The following is a 9317-nucleotide window of genomic DNA, read 5'->3' as shown; positions in this document are numbered from 1 at the left end:
CCCGAGAACACAGCAGCAGCAGCACTACAAAGCCACCATCCCGAGCACCCTTCCTCCACAGCAGCCTTCCCGGCCAATTTACAGCAGACCCGAGAGCCTCCCTCTATTTTACTCTCTCTCTCTCACACTTTTATTTATTTTTGTTTAGTCTTTAATTACTAAATAAAGTTCAGTTTTTTTTAAAATGTTATTTGAAATTTCTTTTTAAGTTGGACATTGTCAAGTGTTTATTTCTTGTCAAATTTATTTATATGTTTATCTAATTAGTGAGAGTTTTAATTTAGTTTTTTTAATTAAGTCTAGTTTGGTTTCTTGTGTTTCCATTATTTTCTTTGTTATCGTTTATGTGTTAAATTTTTGCTTGTTTCGTGTTTAAATTGTGATTGTGGTTTGAGCTATTATTTTGGTTAAAGATCCAATTTTTAGTGTGTGTGTGTGTGTTAGATCCGATTAAGTTTCCATAGCGTAATTTTAATTCCATGTTTAAAGTTTCCATTTTTAGTTAATATGCTTTGGTATTTCCTTGAGTAGCCTAGGGTTTCCTTTATTGTTATTTAATTTTGTGCGTGCTAGTTTTAGGACTTTAAATCGCGTGTCATTTAATTTGTTAAGAACGAAATTGAACAATCTTGAAAAACCCGAATCTGAACTGAGTTCAGTGCATTTTTAATTTCGATTGGAAGAACGTAAAATCTGAGATTAAACGCATTCCCTGAGGAGACGATCTAGCCCTTGGGCTTAATATTACACGACAGAACTCCTATACTTGGGATAGCTTTCGAGCTGCTCATTTTTCGAGTGAGTCACTATCCAACCAACTAACGTCTCAAGTTCCAGTCCCTCTGCTCAAAAACAAAAACTGTCAATGGTTTGCCGTAATTTTCCTAAAATCGTCGTCTCGAGAAAATCACGGAAGACCGTCACTAGATTTCTGCCTCCTGGCTGCGAGTCAAAACCTAAAATTTCAACTTACTTAGGATACTCCATTTCGCTATACATCCTTAGCCAAATCCACCATACAACACATTACCTATTCCATTTCAATTCCCATCACCACTCATTCCTATACTCTGGTAGTATTATCCATTGAAGTCTACAAAACCTAGCAACCTACGCTCTGATACCATAATTGTAATGCCCCAAAAATCTCTGCTGATATAATGATAATATTCATAATAATTCACCATCATAACATCTCTGATACCATACTTTTACATTCCCATTTTTCTTTTCTTTCATTTTTAATCACAACACACACACACACACACACACACACACACACACACACACACACACACACACATATATATATATATATATACATACATACATACATATATACATACATATATATATATATATATATGATAACATAAATATTACATCTGCCTATTCACTAACTGTAGAAGCAAAAATAGACCTATCTATAACTGTACATACTAGAGTACTACCTCTCAACCATTACTATACCATCTCCTCAGACATAACTATAATCCAAAACTCTAAGCATTTATATACACAAATCCATACTAACACTTACCCTATCTATAATATATACTCCACATCTTTGAGCTCCTAAGTCTAGGTACCTGGTGATCCTAAAATATTGAAATATTAATGGGGTGAGACACCTCTAAGTAAGATGGAATAAATTAGTGCTAGTGTGTGGAAATGAGTTTATATTTATATACGTATGATTCATATCTTAATTAACTTGAATGAAATAGCAATTTAAACTATACTCATACCTATGCAATTTCATAGCACATATTCTTTTTTTTTTTTTCCCAGTTCATAACTCAACTCAAAAGCCCTATACATATAAATTACAAGTTACATTATCTGTACACATATATAAATCATTTGCTAAGATTAAGGTGTTTCGTACTGTCATCCCCCAATCCAGCCAATCATAATCAATTCACAATTTGGATTAACAGCCCTATACATATAAAACCACAAGTTATATAAAATTTACACATATAATTCATTCGCTGAAATGCACACATGTAATTCAAAGCCTAGAGAGCAGCCTGTAATAAACTTGGGCCAACAAACTTGGTGAAGACATCAACAACCTGGCCTTTGGAGGAGATAAAGTGGAGAGAGATAATCCCAGAACAAACTATTTCCCTAATGAAGTGAATATCCACCTCAATATGCTTGGTCCTCTCATGCAGAACTGAATCAGAAGAGAGAGATATAGCAGAATTTTTGTCACAAAACAACAAAGAAGAGTTTGTCACAAGAAAGCCAATCTTAAATAGGAGAGAGTGTAGCCACAGGATCTCACAGGTACCTTGTGCCATAGCACGATACTCAGCCTCAGCAGAAGAACGTGAAACCACTGCCTTCTTCTTACCCTTCCAACAAAGAATTGAAAAGTAAGGTGTGCTCCCAAGAGGGGGGTGAATTGGGTTTTTAAAACTTCTTTAGAAAAATCTAAACCTTTTTAAATCTTGAGTTGATTTTAATTACACTTTTACAATCAACAACTCAACTCTTTATCAACCACCTAATTTAATAATTATTGTAATATAAAGATGATGCTACCAATTCAATTTTCAATACTAACAATTTCAAATTTGATTTTTTTCTAAAAAATGAATAAGAATAACTTCAATGAATAGTTTCAATTTACCAATCTAAAGTATCTTGTAAAATAGATGAGATAATTAGTTGTATATTCAACAATTTCAGCTTTTAAGATTTCAATTTAATTCAATCATAAACTCCTTGTTTTAAATCAGTGTTCAATAATATTCCAACTTCCAGCAACTATTAAAACATCCACACATTTAATATATTTGCAAAAATTTAAAGAGATTTAGGAAGAGGATAGACACTAGATTTTTACAAGGTTTGGCCAACAACCTATGTCCTTGCCTCAATCAACCGCTATGAGGATTTTCTTTCCAACTTCTTTACAGGCCAAATTACAACCTCTCTGCATCAGGTGGAAATCCCTCTCTAACAAGAATACCCCTTCTCGTTAGCCAACGATTCAACAACCCTAAACCGTAAAAAAAAAAAAAAAAAAATCTCTCTCTAATAAGAATACCCCATCTCATTAGCCAATGATTCAACAATCCTTAATCGTCAAATAATAACAAGAGAAACAACTTGCGTACAAGTAAACTCTTAACAAGAGCAGATTAGTACACTTTACGAACAATATACTTCAATCAATAATCAATATAGAAAGATGAAGCTTAAATGGTTGTTACTGGAATTCTGATTTAAATTTGAATTTCTGAGTAGAAAACAATCAGAAAAACTCTGGCTTTTTCAGCAATAGCATAGCAACGCTTTAGCAGAATTTCAGCAGTAGTAGACTATATTTTCAATTCGTATGTGCTTGCTAGTTGTGATTAATTCATGTAAATAAGATGTATTTATAGAGTAATAAAGTAAATTTTTGTGTTGCCCAAGTTACTTGGAGTATTTCACAAGTTTTCTAAAAGTTTGGGGGCCAACAATCAAATTTTGAAAATTTCCCTTGGTATTATAATTAAAATCACAAAGGTCATTCGACTGAAATATTGGGGTCAGTCGCCTGTGCCTTTTAAGTACATCATATTTTCAAACATAGAATGGGGTCATTCTCTTGATCATGAGAGGTCAGTCACCTGATTCTATTATGTCTGTTTAATTTTCATTATCATAAAATGTCAGTCGCCTAATGGTGAAGCATCAGTCACCTGATCGTGCAAAACATAGGCTTTTAAAAACTTTGTTTCCAAAACTCTTTTTAGCTTTTATACTTGTCATATTGAATTGAGACTTTTGAAAATATTTTCCGAGGTTTTCAAACATAGGTTTCTAAGTCAATATTAATTCCTAAGAGCTTCATGCATCAATATTAAATTGTTTGAAGTACTTGCATGAGACTTCTTAAGGACTATGACTTTCTAATCACTAAGTCTTCATGTATTTGTTTTGCTTTCAATGTCTTCATGCATTTGCTTTGCTTTCAATGTCTTCATGTATTTGCTTTGACTTCCTTCATAGCTCATTGACTTAAGTACATACTTCATCAAGGTCTTCTAACTTCAACTATAGGCTTTCAATAGACTTTTCAAGCACTTGGTCTTGATCTTTTATCAACACACTTGAGTCCTGAAACTTCTCTTAACTAAATATGTTAAGTCCCTTTGATTTTTTATCATCAAAATAAGATTCTAAGCCTTGTGAGGCCAACAAAGATGATCACCCTTGAAAGTACAAATACCCGAGGTAGATCGTATGTCGGTCTTGGACCCAACATAGTCAACACAGTAAACAGGGAAAGACCTAGTTGTATTCTAGATGAATAGAATAATCCCAGGCCAAGTGAGGTCTTCACATACCATAAGATGTGATAGAGGACATCAAGATGTGAAGTCCGAGGAGAATGCATGAACTGACTTACTAGGCTCACTGCATAGGCCAAATCAGGCCAAGTCTTGGTCAAATAGATAAGGCAACCAAAAAGTCTCTGATACACCAAAGGGCCTATCAATAGATCACTAGACTCTGCAGAAAGAGAAATATTAGGATCCAGGGGCATAGAAGCAGGCCGACATCCCAACATACCAGTGTCCATTAGGAGATCTAGGGTATATTTTTGCTAAGAGAGGGAAATGCCCTTGTGGGAGCATGCTATCTCAATGCCCAAGAAATACTTAAGGGGTCCCAGATCCTTGATGTCAAAGGTGTCCCCCAAGTCCTTTCTAATCTGAGCAATTCCAGACAAGTCATTACCCATGACAATAATATCATCCACATAGATAGAAATAATGGTGCAAGGACCATAAGAGAGACGCCTAACAAAGAAAGTGTGGTTTGACTGGCACTGAATAAATCCCATAGAGAGAACCACATCACTGAATCTTCTAAACCATGCACGATGCGAATGCTTAAGCCTATAAAAGGACTTACGAAATTTACACACCTTTCCAGAATACTCCCCATGAGTAGAAAAATTGGGAGGGGGTCCATGTAAATAGTATCAGTAAGATCACCATTCAAGAAGGCGTTCTTGACATCAAGCTGATATAAACGCCAAGTGAAAGAAGCCGCCAAAGAGATCAAGAAGTGAACAGTAGTAAGCTTCACACAAGAGCAAATGTAGCATAAAAATATTGACCTAGAATCTATGTAAAACCCTTGGCCACTAAGTGGGCTTATACCTATCAACAGTACCATCTGCAAGGTGCTTAACTATGAACACCCATTTATAGCTCCCCCGTGCGTGCACCTAAAGGAAGGGGAACAAGATCCCAAGTATGTTGCTGCTGTAGATCTTCCATCTCAGTATGCATGGTTGCAACCCATTTGGAGTCCTAAAGGGCCTCATGAGCTGAGCAAGGTATGATAATAGCATCAACCAATCTCAAAAAGGCTTGATAACTCGAGGAAATATCCTAATAAGAAAGATATTGGGAGATAGGGTAGTAAGTAGAACAGGCTAAAGAAAGTCTATCAGAAGGTTGACGGATTCGAGAAGGATATCATGAGGAGGGAGCAGGGGGATCAGGGACAATAGGAGATATACCTGAGCTCGGTGAAGATGCTGGTAGAGGCTCCAAAGGGCACGATCAGCGAGTGTAAACCTGTGGAATGAAAGAGATATGATCCGACCCAATGGGGGCAGAGGTAGGAGGCTCAGAATATGAAGACAACACTAGAGAAGAGGGCACTAGTACAGATAGGAGAAAGATAGGCTCAAGTCAAGGAAGTGGAGATGGCACTGGCGGAGATATGGAAGGAGAGGAGTCAGTGTAGAAGGGGGTAGAATCATGGAATATGACATCGAGAGAGTGATAAGTGTGCCAACCAATAGGATCATAATAGCGATATCCCTTATACATAGAGGAATACCCTAGAAAAATACACTGGATGGCCTTATCATCAAGCTTGATCCGAGAAGGACTTCGGTCATGAACAAAGCAAGTGCATCTAAACACTCTAGGAAGAAGGGAGAAAAAGGACTTGTTAGGATGCAAAAGATGAAGTGGAGCAGAATTCTGCAAAGCACAACTTGGGGTATGATTGAGAAGATAGGTTGCAGTGAGAATGTCGTGAGGCCAATAAGACTTAAGGACTTGCATGCCCTAAAGAATATAATGAACAATGGACATGATATGACAATTTTTGCGTTCAGCCACACCATTCTATTTAGGAGTGTAGGGACATGTCAACTGTTGGAGAATACCCTGTTGAAACAACTCAGCACGAAACTCATTACTAAGGTACTCACAGCTATTGTCAGACCTTAAGATACGAACCACAGTATTGTATTGAGTCTTAATCATTCGCAGGAAAGCCGAAAAAATGAGTAAAATCTTTGGATTTATTTTTCATGAGGTAGACCCAGGTACAACGGGAGTAATCATCAATAAAGGTGACATAATATCGATGTTGAGTGAGTGAGGAGATAGGGAGGGATCCTAGGCATCACTATGAACAATATCAAAAGCTGTAAGAGAACAGTGCATATGAGACAGATAAGATGAACGAACATGCTTAGATAATTCGCAAGTAGCACACTAACATTTAAAATTCTTGCAAGCTTTATTAAATTATGGAAATGGCCAACACAATTATTTAAAATTTGCATGTCCCAAACGGGCATGCCACAAATCCAAGGTTTTCAAAAAGAAAATTGAGGGAACATCATAAGGCAAAATAGATGCTTGAAAGCTAAAAAAGGATGTAGGACAGAAAGGCGGATCACCTAAGTAGTAGAGTCCATCCCTTTCAAGGCCCCTGCCAAAAATCTTCCTCGAACTCAGGTCCTCCAAGTAACAAGAGTTGGGTAAGAAAACCACAGCACAGTTATACTGTTTGGCAATACGGCTAATAGATAACAAGTTATAAGAAAATTATGGAACATAATAAACAAGGAATAAAGATAGAGTCAAGGATAAACAGGTAGTGCCTTGGGTATGAATGGAACGATAGGTACCATCGGCAATGCGTACAGTATGAATCAACAAAGGGATGGGGGATGTAATGAAAGATGCCTCACCAGTTAAATGGTTGTTCGCCCTTGAGTCCAATATCCAAATGGGTGTGCCACTAGGAGTGCCAGACTTACTTAAAAGGGCAGTAGGGTTACCTGCAGCAAAGGTGGGTGTAGAGTATGATGCAGTCAGTGTAGCAGAGGCAAGGAGGCAAATATAAGACTCAAGCTGAGTAAGCTGAGCTTGGAACTGAGATAAATCTGGAGCAGCAACAGGTATAGGAGTAAAAGAAGTTGGAGGTGCAAAAATAGATTCTGCAACATCTCCAATGTTAGAAGGTCCCCGACCTTTGCCACGGCCAAGACCATGAGAGACCTATTTGGAGTAATGCTACTGCAGCAAAGGGTGGAAAATGAAGCAGTGCACAATAGTGTGATTATTCCATTGGCAGTGCTAGCATAATTGAGTCTTGCGGTCAACAGACCTAGCACTAGTAGGGGCTGCAAGGGCAACCTATTCGGGCACACTAGAAATAGTAAATCCAAGCAGAAGACATCGTCGCCGATCATCACCATCAATCATTGCAAATGCCTCGTACAAGCACCAGGGATGTGTTCGAAATCAGATTCCAGAGTGATTTGAACTCAGGTTTTAAACCCATCAAGAATTGATAGGTATGCTGATGATCCTGGCGCTTTGCCTCAATAGTTGCTGCGTCATTAAGAAACTCAGAAAGAGGCTCATACTGGGTGAGCTTCTCCCACCAAGACTGGACATAGCCAAAGAAGTTAGTCACAGATAAACCCAAAGAAGCATGGGTCGCCTGGTGGAGCTCCTGATAAAGCTAAAAAATCTGAGCCTCACACCTTGTGTGGGCGAACATTTTGGTCAAGGCAGACCAAAGGCTATGAACAATATCATGAAACATGAACATCCTATACAGGCGGTCTTCCATAAAAGCAAATATCCAACCCAGGATGACACAATTGTCAATGGATCACTGTCGGTGAGCCGGATCAGTATTAGCAAGGCTAAACTCCAATCCTAAAAACCACTCAGCCTTGCCACGGACCCAAAGATATAAGCGAAGGAACTGTGACCAGGCACGAACGTTGCCGTCATTCAGAAGAATGCTAGTGACCTTCTGAAAAGGAGTAGTCTAAGTTAGAGATAAGTCACGACGTGGAAGGTTTAGAGAAGAAAAGGTGGATTTATTGTCCTTGGTAGGCATATCACCGTCCTTGGTAGCCATTGTAAAGAAGAGGAATAGGTTGCAAAAGTATCAACGCAGCAAAGCAAAGCAAGTCGCCGGAAAAGTTGACGAAGTCACCAAGAAAGTCCCCCGAGAAAGGTCACTAAAAAGTGACTGTATGAAATGATGCACTGTGCAAATAGTAGGGAAGTCTCTAGAAAGGTTATTGAAATTCTCTTGGAAGGAAGCCGAGAGTCGCCGAAGTCACCAGGAAAGTCATTGGAAAAGTTGCCAAAGTCACTAGAAGGCACCGGGGAAGGCGCTAGAAATCGCTGAAAAGGGGCGCCGAAAGTCACTGGACAAGTTGACAAAGTCATTGAGAAAGTTCCGGAAAAGTTGCCGAAACTCACTGGAAAAAGCTCACTAGGAAAATAGTTGACTGAGTTTTCTGATGTACAAGATCCACTAAAAGTGGCAAGTATAGAGCATACAACTCAACCTACTACCAATAAAGTTTTCAGATGCACAAGCTCAACATACGTGGCGAGTGTAGAGCATACCGCTCAATTGAGAACATGGACCTTAAACAAGGAACCCAACCTTGCTTTGATACCAAGAAGAAAATAAAAGAGAGACAACTATATAAAAGGAAATGAATATCACTTTGTGTGTTTAGCTTACAATTTTGAGATATATATATATATAGTTATACAAGAGAGTGAGGTTATCCTAACATTCTAATGTGGGACTTAAAACTATACACTATGTTCAATAGTTATTGATGGAGTATGAAAATAGTTGAAAGTATAATACATTTTCTAAAAATTTTGGTTAATTTTAAAATCTCTAATCTTGGAAAAAATTTTGGGTATTCTTGACAGCGTTTTATATGGTTTTTAAACTTAAATTGAATCAAAAAGTCCAATTAAGTTAGACTATAACTAGCCTTGTTGCCAATGGTTCAAGGTTGTAATAGAAAATTTTACGAATACAAACCATGGTAAACTCAAGCAAACCAAATTATCTAACCTAACTAGGTGAACTAATTGAACTATCTCATTGAAATAAAAAATAAAAAAATTCCGAGGTTATGGCTAAGTGCATTTGAACCTACAAACTTGTAAGGAAATCACAATAGATTTACAAACAAGTTGAATGAGAGGATTTGCCAAGTAAAT

This window comes from Malania oleifera, chromosome 6 (genome assembly GCF_029873635.1).
Source record: "Malania oleifera isolate guangnan ecotype guangnan chromosome 6, ASM2987363v1, whole genome shotgun sequence".
NCBI classification, from domain to species: domain Eukaryota; kingdom Viridiplantae; phylum Streptophyta; class Magnoliopsida; order Santalales; family Ximeniaceae; genus Malania; species Malania oleifera.
This window is presented reverse-complemented; position numbering follows the sequence as displayed.